Here is a 14,561-nt window from a genome sequence, read left to right as displayed (position 1 = left end):
ACTTTTACTTTAAAAATCTCCACAGGCAATGTTTAAAAAATTCTACAGGTTGCATGTTTAGAGTTACAAGAGCTAGAATTATTGCTCTTGCTCTAACAATCGCGGTGATACCTCACATGTGTGGTTTGAACACCGTTTACATATATTTTTTTTTCTTATTTATTTTACTTTTTATTCTTTATTTTTACACTGTTCTTTTTAAAAAAAAAATGTGTCATTTTATTCCTATTAAAAGGAATGTAAACATCCCTTGTAATAGAAAAAAGCCTGTCAGGACATTTAAATATGAGATCTGGGGTCAAAAAGACCTCAGATCTCATATTTACACTAAAATGCAATAAAAATAAAAAAAAAGTTGTTTGGAAAAAAAAAAATGTCCCTTTAAGAGCTATGGGAGGAAATGACGTTTTGACATCGCTTCCGCCCTGCAATTGTATGGAGCCGGGTGCGGGCCATCTTCCCCTCGCTCCATACCACACAGGGAGAAGGATCCGATCGCCTCCGCTGCTGCCGACAGCTCTGGTATGCGGCAAAGGGGCACGGGAGAGTGGTGGGAGGGCCCCTCTCCTGCCACTGATAAAAGTGATCTGTCGCGAATCCGCCGCGGGCAAGTTTAAATTAATTTTTTTCCTTTAGAAATGTCATTTTGCTGCGGCACTGTTCTACACATCACACAGATGTGCCACTTTACAGGCAGACTAAGGGGACCCCCAGACACAATATTTAAAGGAATATTTCATTTTTAATGTTTCATTTTAAGCATTTTTAAAATCACTGCTCCTGAAAAAACAGTTGTTTTAAAAACTTTTTTTTGCATTGTGCATGTCCCCTAGGGTAGTACCCAGGTCTCCATACACTTTTTATGGCAAAAAACTTGCATATAAGCCTACAAAATGAGCACTTTTGATTTTTCCATGTTCATGTCCCATAGATTTTAATAGGATTTGCATGTTCGCTCAAACTTTTTGCCTGTTCGCATGTTCTGGTGCGAACCGAACCGGGGGGGGGGGGGGGGGGTGTTTGGCCCATCCCTAGTTGCCCTATATGCTGCATTAAAGCATGTAACCTCTTACATTTTACTATTGATCCAACACTATGTTTACTGACCTTTTGGGCAAGTGGATGGGTAGGAGCCAGGAGGCAGAGATACAGGGGAAGGGGGCAAAAAAAACAGGAAAATTTTAAATTTTGCATTCAAGAGCATCCCAGGATTCTGGGAACCTGGAGAATACATCTGAAGGTCGCCAGTGGTGTATGCATTATCCCGTTAAATTGACTGGGCCCAATAAAAAAAGTCCAAATATTTACAATTTAGATCAGAAATGATATAGGAAGGAAAACATTACAGGAAGTAAACCTTCATCCAATCCAAGTGTGATAGAACCACTTTGGCACCCTGCTTAGGTGCTTCCTGCCCTCCAAACCGCTGTGAGCAGACCAAGAGCTAATACCAGCCCTGTTACCCCAAGCATTGTAATCGTACACAGACAAGATGTTAAGGTAAACTCCAACAGAATGACTGTTTATTGAACAGAAATACAGGTTTTTATACACTTCAAAAGTAGGTCAGTCACCATAAGAAACAATAAAACCAAATATTTAACCAAAACATCACACAATGGTTTTGATAACGAGGTAGAGGTGACACAAGGCTAATCCCATCATAGATACCTACAAGAGTTAGCCAAATTAGCCAACAGACAGAAACAATAACGACTCAGTTACAACAATTAACAATGGGAATGCACTCCTAGGAGACACACAATGAGAGAGACACAAACTTGTGTATTCTGTCCACTAGACAAGTTATCAGAGGACAAACAATGTTCCAGCAGTCTGATAAAGTGGAATTCATTTATCTTCATATATTTCTTGAGGGATCTTGCTGCTAAATATTTCTGTCCCAAGTGAAAGAGCCTCTCCAACCCAGTCTACAGGAGGGCCATCGTATTCCCTCTGACCATTACTCTGTACAAGATTAATATTACACCTTTCCATCCACTCCAGAAGGGAAGCTTTATTGTCCTTAATCAGAGAATGAATCCAATCCACACTCTCAGCATTCATCACATTGTTGTCCCTCATTATTGAATGATCTGCTCCATGGGTCATAATCAGTGGGTAGGAGGCTTGCCCCTAGTCCTCTCCAAAAAGCCCTTGTCCTGGTTGGGTCTGTCACACCAAGATTTTTTAATAAGGGAATAGCTGAATCTATTTTAGTTTTAAATATGTTATACAACTGTTATGTTAATCTGTACTTTGCACCGGCATTTTTACAGCTAAAGTAAGCTGTTGTCATAGTAAAGTAAATAATTTAAAGGCATTTTATACTTTCAAATGTTTTTGTTGTTTTAACAAGATATTAGTGTAGTTATATTCCCTATGTTGTGTTTTTGTTGCCTTACCTTGTAATGATGGGCTCACATGTAATGGCTGCAGTTTGTAGTGTCATAACTGATTGATCCCCATCGTCCATGAATTTGTTTACCTAGCTTATCCTTATTTGCCAAGGGACAGGATAGCTTCCTGTTCTGGGTCACATGGTGTTCAGTGCATGCAATGCCATCTGCTCTGTTTTTCATCATAAATTATGGAGTGCTAATGTAATGAAAAAAAAAAATCTTCCATCTGTACCAGTGAGCTGTATGTCTGCAAATGCCCTGCCTGTTTGTCTCTGTGTTGGATCTATTTATTGTTAAGCTCTCACCGGGACCAGTGCTAGCCTGAGGGACTTAAAGATTGTGGGATATATAGTTTCCTCACAGGAAAAATGTGGTTCTCACACTACAGATGGAGGTTATACATTAACCTGTGCAGTGCCATACTCATGTTTGGATACAAACATGTAAGTGGGACTTTGTAAAAGGTACCCGCTCGGGAGGAACCACACACACACACAGGTACTTCAGTAGTTTATTCAATTTTATGGTGACTGTTCAGAGTTATAGTGATAACAATAAGATAAAGTTATGGCACACAACACAGTAAAAGCTTCTGTAGTGTGATTTCACAGTAAGGTTACCACAGGACGGCCCCTGCTGGAGTGGTGGCAGTTGTATAACCACAGATATATTTGTTCACTGAGAGAGAGATCTTGAAAATGCTCTTTCGGTACCAGATAGTGTTCCCTATTGCTATTCAACAAGTACCTTTCCCTTGACTAAGTACTGTCCCTAACCTGTCGCTTAAAGTGAGCCCAAATTACATGGGATCCCCTATTTAAAGGCTCCCTTGTTAAGGTGGCTGCTGACCTCTTGTAGGAATTTGGCAACAAATCAGACACATGCCTCCCCAGAGAAGACCGACAGAGTCCATAAGGGGACAATTTCCCTTATCACACTTCTATACCCTTGTCGCTTCAGCACTATTCCACCTACAGGCAGGAAGGATGCCTGTACCTGCCTACAATCATAAATTGCTGAAATCAGAATGTGAAGATGTATTCTACTAGGCTGTGCAAATAGATCAACAAATAACACCATGAAACTACATCATCAATGCCTTTAAGAGCAGTAGTGTATAGCAGGCTCCTATATGTGCCTACACACATATGAGTATGAGTAAGCACTTAGTGTAAGTGTGAAACGTGTCAGTAATTCTTGTACCACCCCACAGTCATGTTTTGTTACCCCATGATCCTGTATTTTGAATAAAAAGACGGATTTATCCATTCTGGTGTGCGGCTGTCCAGGTCTTCTTGTTCTCTTCTACATGGTGTAGTTTGAGTTTAGGTTGACTGACAACTTTAACTTTGTTCACACTGTAAAGATATCTAGAGGAGGTTCTGCCAATCACAGGCTGTGTCACACCCCTCCAGCCTATGTCTATGGTGTGTACGTACTGGGACAAATAGGGAGATAATGCCTCCATCGATGATCGCCTTATATCCCTCCCCCATAGTGTTTAATAATACAAGGACATGTAGAAAGAAGGGAGGGGAGTGTTATTTACCACTATGTATACACCCACATGTGTGACTCTTTGGTCACGTGGTCTGCACAGATAAGAAAAATGAGGAAATTAACAGCTTAGAAGGGAACTGAAACTGAAGCATGCACAGTAGATGTGGCAACGGCTGGTTTACACAATCTCAGGCGGCAGCGGGGACACAGACAGGGAAGGACAGTAAAACAGCAGGATCAACCATTGTTCCAGTAGATATTGTGAGTTGTGCATGTTTTCTTTAAAACACATGGTAGCAGCTATTGTTTGTGTGTTTAAAGAGTTAAATGTGGAGTTACAGTATCCCAGTGACGGTCACTCTGTCTGCTGGCCTAAGGCTGGAAAATTACTGTGCAGGGTAAGACGGAGGAGGGTCTTAAGTCCCGTGCACATGGGCCGAGTGTCGGGAAACATCGCCTGGTTCAAAGAAAAACAGCCAACATTCGGCCCATGTGTATGCCACCCTGTCCGACAGAGGCCAGCCAGTTTGGCTGGCTTCTGCCAGACGTGCATGAGTGATAACCAGCAGCCGAACGACTCTGAATGGCAGAGAGCGCTAAACAGAGTGTTTTGGTGGGGGCATCAGAACACAACAGCTCAGCAGGGAAGATCGCTATACTAAATTTGCATAGTTAGTACAGCGACTCCAACCAGAGCTAACAGTTTTTTTCGGTTGCACGAAAAAAACAAAAAACCTCATAGTGTGTACCAGGCTTTAGTGGCAGGACACTGTAGCAAGTGGTGCTGCTGAGTGTATTCTGTCGGTGGGGAAATCTCCCTGTCGTCAGAATACAAAGGCTCAACGGGAGGGGTTCCCCCATTCACCTCAAGTACCTGAAAGGTGGAATCAAGTCATTTTCTTTTGTTCAACCAGCAGGTTCAATTAAAGAATATGACTCCTGCATGACCTGCCTTAGGATGAAAGCCAGGAAAGAAACTGTTTCAGAAAAAGATTTCAGCAATTGCAGCCTTCATGTCTCTTTTAGGACCGGCGTTCTTTAAGAAAATAATAGAGTATTAATTATTTTACCAGAAAATATTTGTTTACTTGCTATATTCATGATGCAGTATCTGAATCACGTTTTAGAGAAAAAGCAAGCAGCAGACTGTCTCTCTGTCTGAGAAAGGGTACTGTAGTACTAGTAGCAGAAACCTGGTCAGTGCTGGCACCAGCCATGTTTGTTTCTTTCACCTTTAAGTTGGAGAAGTCAGAAAAGGTGAAGGAGTGGTGAGATGTATGTTAACAGTGCAACAGCTTGTGGAATGAGTTCCTATCTGCTCTTTTTTACAATGAATCAGCTACCTAGAGACGGGGTTCATATTAGAGATCTATTGTGCACTTTAAAAACATATGATAAAATCTTACAAAGCGATAAAGAGCATAAAAGGAAATCATAATGGCTTTCAGAGTTTTACTGACAGCTATAAAACAGGCTCACTGTCATAAAAATATGTGGGAAATAAATTCTACAAGAAATAAGCTAACTATACACACTTTATGATGAAATTTTGTGGCAAGATAGAAGTTGTTAGTAGCGGTTTTATGGATATCTACAGTGGTCAAAGTAAATGATCACTTGGCATTCACGAGCGCTAGAATAATTCAATAAACATCACATCATAGTCATTATTCTCCCACACTGCTCCTATACTTCCTTGACTAGGGTAAACATTTAGAAATGTAACAGCTGGCCCCAAGGAGACTTGTGACACTGGTATAGGCAGGTGCATCTAGCTAGTCTGACACTAGGTGGTAGTGTCTGGTTACAGAAAGTGGTGTTATTAGGTGCTAGGCCCCATTTAGTCAGAGCCCACCTGCATGATGCCATGGGTGAGTTGGTGCCCACATATAAGCCAGGTTGGGGAGGCCTAGTGCACTTGGGGCTTTGAAGCCAAGCACCTCTAACCAGCACAGATGTAACCAGCACTTGTATGCTCTTTTTAGGGCAGGTGGCTAGGGAAGAGTAGACCTGAACCACAGGAGAGCCAGCTGTAGACTTTCTAACCATTATGGAGGATAGGGGCTATTGGTGGATTGCAAAAGACCTTTTAGGCCAGGCCAAGAGTTGCCTGAGGCATAGCTACCAACTGTCCCTGATTTTGAGGGACTGTCACTGATTTGGATCAAAGTCCCTCTGTCCCTCTTTCCTCTTCATGTGTCCCTCATTTTGGTCTGATCTATATAGCTGTATATAAGATTCACTATTTATCTTTCAAAAAGTGTTTCCCAGTGCTAAACCTTTCATCCAATTTCTAAATTGCTGCATTTGTAAATTTCAATAGCCAATATAAAGGGATAGTGTTGTTAAAAAAATGCACTTGTGGGTTTAACTAATTATTTAAAAAAAAAAAAAAATCCTCTAATAAGGATTATCCTCCAATGGCAGAGGGTGTGTCCTATGCCTACATACGTTTGCTAATAGGCGTCCCTCGTTCCTATCTCAAAAAGTTGGGAGATTTTTCCCAGTAAGGTACTGAGGAGGTGTACTTATGGAGAAGGTGACTGCAGAGATTTCATTCCAGTGAGTAATAATGACCCCTGGTAGAAGGAGAGACTGCTAAAGGGAGATGGGCTGTCTAAACTGTTGCATATACTTTCACATGTGACTACTGCGGACCGTCCAATGGCTGGCCGATGGGTTATGGAGATGCTGAGCTATTTTTTTTTTTCAAGTCCCCTGCGTGGAATTTTCAAGCGCCCTGATAGGGTGGTTTATCTCTGTCTGACAGGCAAGTTTTTGTGTCTAACTATTGATTGTAGTTGATATGACGATACGTTATTTTGCTGATAATGCCTGCCGTTGATATACTGATATCACCCACCTGCGTTGTGGGACTTTATCTTATCTCTATCTTTATATTATTGTTTGGATATGAGTTACTTTCTCTTTTTTTCATTCAACCTTAATAAAAACATTGCAATAGAAATCTTGCATGTAATGGGCCTCAGTCAACAAAAATGTATGGGTAAATTACAAGGAACTATGGTAAAATTCCACAGAGTTTGGGATCCCTGGGTTTCTCATTTTTTTTCCTAAGGAACTTCAACCGTAACCTTGTTGAACTCTAAATTTTGGAGCGGCTTCAGTCAGGGCCTCTGGGCTGGGGTAACCCCTAATCGCCTCTTCCCTCCCCCTTTCTTTTATCTCCCCTTTGTCTCTTTTCTCCTTCTCTGCTCCCTTCTTTTTCCTTCTATCTCTACAACACAAAGTGCTCATTGGCACTATTATTACTGGGGCCAGGTCTCTGACCAAGATCCTTGCAATAGCACCACCGATATGGTCTGTTACAATTTTCAACCTGCTTGTCTGTTGCTGCTTTTTATACGGATGATTACAAGACTCTTTGGCACTATATTATTGGTTATTGAACACTTCAGTGATTGGAGATGTAAACCTGTATGTTTCCAATGTTCTCACCTATTGTATTTGTATGTTTTTGAATTAAATAAAAAAAACATTTGAACAAGAAAAATCATTACATTGAAATGTGTCTAGAAATGTCCTCTAAATGCATTTATACCAACTCTGGCTTGACAGTGCCAGTGTGAATGAGGCCTTATACTGAAAGGATGCACTTCAGCTAATTGTTATATGTCGGTTGAGGTAAAGAGTTCATGTTATCTTTGGTTGAGAGAACAGCCTTGACAGTGTAAAGAGCAACTAGCGAACTGCCAACCCTCTCTGCTTTTTAGTTAGAAGAAATGCACTGCAGCGAAAACTATCTATATGTTTAAACCCATTAAAATATCGATCTTTTCTGAAAAGGGCCTCAGTATTTCCTAATCACTCACCTGGAGCAAGCACACAGACAGCAAAGTCACAGTGAATTCGAACTCCTGATTTACTTGTGTTTAGTGCCGCTGTACTCAGTGGAGCAGCAATCTATTTTCTAGGTCTGGCTAGGTTTCCCTAAGCTTGGTGGGTGATTGCTCTTGCCTGTCTCTTTAAAACATTTGCAGACACAGAGTGGGAGGGTCAGCTACTGAGTTAAGCTGGCTATACATTATACAAATTTCTTATTCAATTTCCTTTAGATGTACCTTCAACTATCTGGTACAGGGGCCTGCCTGCATACAAATTGAAAGTGTTTAGGTTTAAGTTTGATATTATATGCTTTTGGTAAATCTAAAGGAAAATTGTACAAGAAAATGATATAATGTATGGCCAGCTTTATAAATATTTATCTAACCTCAGTCAGTACCTGGGAGGGGGTGTCCAGAACGTAATTTGGGTGGGGAATTAATGTTTGGGTAACTAGTTCAGTAGTGTTGTCCTCCTGGGGCTGCTGCCCCTGGGAGACAGCCAGTGTGTGTTACTGAGAAGAGTTGCAGTTGGGCCTCAGCGGGTGCATGGTTGAGGGCTTGAAGGAAGTGTGACTAAATATTTGCTGGAGGGCATCACCTATGGAGGCTGGTCTGGAGAAGGATTCTGATCCCCCTCACTGGAGAGTGTCACACGGGGGCTGGGTGGCTGACAGCTGTCCTTGAACATTGTGAGTAGGACCTTGATCTGGTATTCCAGGTGTGCTTGTGCTTTGGGGGACTAAAAGCCAGAGTTTGCTACATTGACAGTGACTGCTCTTACAGAGTCTGAGGTTAGCTAGTTAGCTGGCTATCCCCCCTCCCCCTTGCTCCAGTAAAGACTGCTGCTAGATGATCTGTGATTGGAAGTCTGTCTTTCTGTATTTGCTGACATTCTTGGAGTATCCTGCACCCTCATTCCTCTCTCCTGTTTGAAGCACTGCAAAAAATCTACAAAAATACATCCCCCTAGACCAGGGGTGTTAAACTCATTTTCAGCGAAGGCTGCATTAGCATTATGATTGCCCTTAAAGGGCTGGTTGTATCTGTAAGACTAGATGTCCAGAGCACCTGACCCCCCCCCCCCCCACCATTAGAAGTTAAGAGTCCCCCACCCTCCCTTACATCACAGTGACCCCCTTACCTTGTGGTGCTGCTGAGAAGAAGCTGGGGGTGTATCTGGCAAGCAGAAAGTGTAGGGTCTCAGCTGCCGAGACCAGGAGAAGTGTAGTTTACCTTTACCTTTACCTTGTGGGGAGGTGGAGATTACCCTCACCTTGTACTGCTGCTAAGAGGAAGCTGGGGGCATATCTGGAAAGCAGAAAGTGTAGGGTCTCATCTGAATGCCAGGGGAGGTGGAGATGAGAGGGTGCTGTGGCTGCACAAAGGAGCACAGGATCTGTAGACGTTAAGAGTCCCCCACCCTCCCTTACATCACAGTGACCCCCTTACCTTGTGGCGCTGCTGAGAAGAAGCTGGAGGCGTATCTGGGAAGCAGAAAGTGTAGGGTCTTAGCTGCTGAGACCAGGGGAAGTGCAGAATACCTTTACCTTGACCTTTACCTTTACCTTGTGGGGAGGTGGAGATTACCCTTACCTTGTACTGCGGCTAAGAAGAAGCTGGGGGCGAATTTGGAAAGCAGAAAGTGTAGGGTCTCAGCTGAATGCCAGTGGAGGTGAAGATGAGAGGGTGCTGCAGCTGCACAAAGAGGCACAGGATCTGTAGGAGGAGTTCTGCCCTCCTCTCTGCTGCCAACAACTAAGACAGGACGGAGGGGGAAGTTAGACATGTGCAGGATCTGGTGAAGTAGTTCTGTGCCTGGAGCTTGTGTCTGGGCCTGACAGCCTCTGAATTGGTAAAGGAGAGCTGGGTCACATTCAGCGGCCCCTCTAGGGATAAGAACTACACTTGCTTCAGGTCAGGAACACCGAAAGGGCCCGTTCACACTGCTTGCACACTAAATTGTGGAAGGCAGCTGTCCAGCTGCGGTTGAGGCAGTGTGATCTGCATTTCAGTGCACCACACAGTTCCCTTTTGTCTTTTTCTTTATTGTGGCAACTATATTTAAAATGCACAAAGTAACACTTCAATCATGTCACTGCACAGCAGAGCAGTGTTTTGTATGTATGTATGCGCAGTATGCGACATGCGACACCTTCTTGTGTACTACAATAAAATGCAGCATGTCTGCATTTTATTGCAGCTCACAGCACCGCTGCATTGCAGTTTGAACAGGACACATATATTTCTATGCGCCCCTAAGGGTGACCTGCGTTCATCCCGTGTGGTAAAATGTAAGTCACCGAAAATGCGTGGACAGGGCCAAAGTAAATTGGGGCAGAACCTGTTGGCAGTGACGTCATCATGCACGGCCGCAATCCAGAGTACCGTACCGAGCAGTGAGATACTTGATGCTGAATTGTTCTATTTAAATGGAAGTGCAACAGCTTTTAATAAAGATAACGTTTTATGAGCTAATGCACTACAGACTTTTATTTCTTCATGAATATCCAAATCATGATTCCGATGGTTTAAATACACCAAGCAAGTGGTTGGCATGTGTACTGATCTCATCACTGGATCAGTGAGCATTTGAAAGTCCATGTGGTGGTTACCATTTGGATATTGTTGAGGGAATTTGGGCTCTGTTATATTTGGGTCTCTGGCTCTGGTAAGTGTTTTGAGTGCTAACATGGTCATAGTGCACTGAAGTGGCTGTAAAGAGTCAGCGGTGGATTGGTGGATTAAACATAGCTTGATGAATTGTTCAATAGTATTCTTTATTGCACAGTCACTTTAGTGCACTAAGCACTGTGTTTTCACAAGTTATGTTGAACTTCTCTTGTGCGAATGAATATTTTTTATGTGTTTTGCACATTGTGTTGTCATGAAATTTATTTATTATTTATTGCATATTTATTAATCTATTGTTTTTGGATAGCATATTTGAATTTATCATCATCATTACCACATTAATTGTGATAGCGCACCTAATTTAGTTTATAGGGTATTTTGTGTGTTTCTTTGAAATAAAAAGGATAATTCAATTTTTTGTTCGGTTTATATTGCACTAAGCGCAGAAGTTACATTATAAGGGCCAAAGTATTCCCCCATTGGTTGAACGCTGAATGGGACCTGAATGCTTTCATCAACAAATCATGATCTATTGTGAACTTGGCTCCATTTTTCACAATACATCCGGGTTTGGTTACATTCATCTTTGTTGTTCCACCTTTTACCCATCATTGTTTACCCCTTTTAATTATTCACCCATTTTTATTCTGCACAATTTAAACAAGTAAGGCATGATTCATATACTGATACAGTATTTTTGGCCTCTTTTGAGGTCACATATAGTTACCAGATACACCATTTTTTATATATTTATCATTTATTCAAGATGGATGTTGAGATAGATTGATTTTTGTTTTATATGTTCCAAGTCATATTTGTTCTATAGATACCGCTAAGATGTGCACCAAATATGAGATAAAAGTTCCTCTTGCATACGTTTTTGAATGTTACTAAGGAGTATAGGAGTTCAGGAATTGATGTTCCCACGTTTTTAATATGTTTGCTATGCTTTTTCATTTTGATCTTTACAACAGTTTCGCCATGTTAGTATATCTATGCTTAATTTAGGACATCCGGTGTCACATACAGCTGTCCAGTCACCTGCGCTGGATCCCTCTGTGCAAAGATGATAGAGCGCGATGGGTGGGCGGAGCTACGCCCCTCCACATTATACATCCACATTAGCCTCTTCCTTGTATGGTATTGAGGCTTGAAACACAGAGAGCCAGAACGTGTGGAGGACTTCCTGAAATGTGACGTCAGGTGGTGGTTTTGGCAGCCCGTGATTGGGCTGCTATAACATCACAAGCCACTCCTATCCACCTAGATTGTGACTGGTTGTGGGGTCCGCCCTACAGCGGTCTGTCACAGCTGATAGGACATACTCAGCTTCTTGTGATTGGGTGGCTGAATAAGTGTATGTTGTTCTTACTTACCTGGTTGTTTATTGGCTGTGAGGTCCGTTTCACATGTTCTCTCACAGCTGATTATAGTCTGACAGCTGAAACAGATTTTAAATCAATTATGTGTCTATATATACAAGCGTGATACCAGACAAAGGACAATATGCCCCAGTAGAAGGACCTCTAGTCCTAAACATGTCGGGTTGCAATTGATTTTTTGTTCCTGGTACCACGCTACTTTTTATTGTGATCACTTTTATCCTGGCTGCTGTTATCTGGATTTTTACCCTGTTTGGTTTAAAATAAACCTGCTTCTTTGGATTTAAGCACTATGTGGAGCCTTTTTTTCCTTTTCCATGTCCCCATGGTGGCTTTGTGAAAGGTGCATTCCCCCTATATACACCTGTCGGAGAAGTGCTTATAACCAGACCTGGAACATCTGATGTCCTCAGGCCGTTTACCATTACTACAAAGAACCAGTGGAACCTGCCGTATACGCCTCTACAACAAACATCTATTTGGATCGATCGATCCTTAAGCCTGTATGACACCTAGCCGTACGGCAAACGTGTCCACCTGTTCCGGTAAGCATATTTGCTCCATTCATTCTTTGCTGTGGATACTGAGTATTGGAACACCACCTCTGTGAAACCACGTAGCACCCTTGAGATACCTCTCACTCATCTTACATTTACACTGCTCACCTTTGTTGAACATTCATATGACCTCAATGTTCACATTATTGGTCGTTGATATGATCATGGACTCACTATAATAATATAATATTGTATTTGGCTTCCTGAATTCTTTATATTTAATTATATACTATCATGCTGCATAGCTGATAGTCACATTTGTGTTGATTTTTATGTATAGCGCTGCATTGTTTTTTTCTTTTCACTGTTCACATTGCCTTTGGATTACCATAACAGCCAGGCTACTAACATTTTTCAGACGAGGAGGTCAACAATGACAACTACTGCATTTTTAGTTTAATTGATTACATTAAGTTTATTTTAACAGCACCTCATTTTAAAACAATATATTTTTTTAAATTTCACCACACTTCTCCTAAAAAATATTGTACAGTTTGTAAATTTCTTTATCCATAGAGGAATGATGTTTAGTTGAAGATAATGGCTTAATGGGGTATGACTGGCCTACATGTAATAAAATTATTCTGTATATTGTATGTATAATAATATGTATATTAATATGTATAACATTTTGGTATCCATTCTCTTCTTCTTGATTGCATTGCACACCAATTGACTAACCTACAGCAATGCCTGATTATGGCGTTTCCTATTTTGCGATTCAGCCGTTAAGCCTTTTTCCAAATATATTAATTCAAAAAGCATATACTATAGCTGGAAAGGTTATAAATCAATTCAAGATTATATTATGTATCTTAAACATTTTGTCTGTCTTCCATGACATCTGCTTTCTTAATAAATTAAAAGCATGGGTTTCTAGAGACATCTACTGGACTAATACGGTAACTGGATTATAATAAAAGTTGGTTTTCAGTTACAGTATGGGTGAAATTGGAATTTAGCAAAAATAACACAATTCTGAAGCCCAATACAAAAATTCATTGTCAAATTTGGGAACTGTTACCTCTAATTTTGCACTTGTGATATATTTTACAGGTTTGAGAACATAAAAAATAAGATTATGAACCGTGTGACACCTGATTGGCAGAACAGAGGAATTCATAACTGGCTAAAAGCAGCAAATAATTTTACTGGGATGACCAGCAATTTGGAGCATTTAACATGTATGTAAACCCTAACAATGAACTTCTCCTATTTATTCTATTTTTCCTTTGTTAAATATACCATCAAAAGAATTTTGTTATATCTGTTTGAAAAGTGCAAACAAAAACGTACTGATTCTGCCAGAAATCTTTGTGAGTACTTGATGGCTTCCTCTACACTTTACCTGCACTTCATTTTCATTGGTTATATTATTCCCAACTTTATGTGGACTATAAACACTTCCACTATGTCTCAGAGAATAGGAGTAGTTCTGTAGTCCTAACATACAGTACGTATTGTCCTAGTATAGCAACATTGATCCACCATTAATAACAGTACCGTGAGTGTGCTTTGTCTTCATAGGACAGGAAAAGTATACTGGCAGTGGCAGGATTATCAGGTGGGAAAAAAATAAGCCCAAAAAAGAAAAGAAAACCAATACAGACTCTACAGCTAAGGACTGGTAACAGGGCCGTAGATAATTTTTTTTCCTGGGGGGGGGGGGGGGTGTTCTGGTCTTTCAAACTTAAAGGCATCATTTACACTTTTATGTTAGGGGAGGTACGGTAAAAACATGTGACAACAGAGTGGGGCCATGAGACTTTGCAATGCAAAAATGACCCCCATTCAACTGAATAGAACGCAATGCACGCAGTTGTGGTGCAGTAGTGTACTCATTAGTACAGCAAGCTCCTCCTAAGCTCCCTAGTTTTTTTTTTTCCTTCAGCCCGCTGGGTTGAACTAAAAAAAACGTGCCGTGTGAACAAGGCTTTAGATCTCATTCATATGTTCTAAATGGCCATGGAATGACAAATATACCATGAATACCTACAGCCATGATCCCCATTGTTCCAATTTTTTCAGCTGCTCAGCTTGTTCACCTGAGTGATGGGCTGAAAAGAGCCACTGCTGTTAACATGTATCTGTACATCCAGTGGTCCCCATGTTTAAGCTTCGGGGGACAAAACAAAACATGTTGGGGTGTGGAGAGTGATGGATGAAGGGCGCGTGATCAATTGCTCACATCAAAAAGTATAACATTTATTCATATGAAAATAAAAGTAAATAAAAACAAATGAA

The sequence above is a fragment of the Aquarana catesbeiana genome, linkage group LG02 (genome assembly GCF_042186555.1).
Source record: "Aquarana catesbeiana isolate 2022-GZ linkage group LG02, ASM4218655v1, whole genome shotgun sequence".
In the NCBI taxonomy this organism is placed as follows: Eukaryota; Metazoa; Chordata; class Amphibia; order Anura; family Ranidae; genus Aquarana; species Aquarana catesbeiana.
Note: the sequence above shows the minus strand (reverse complement) of the source record.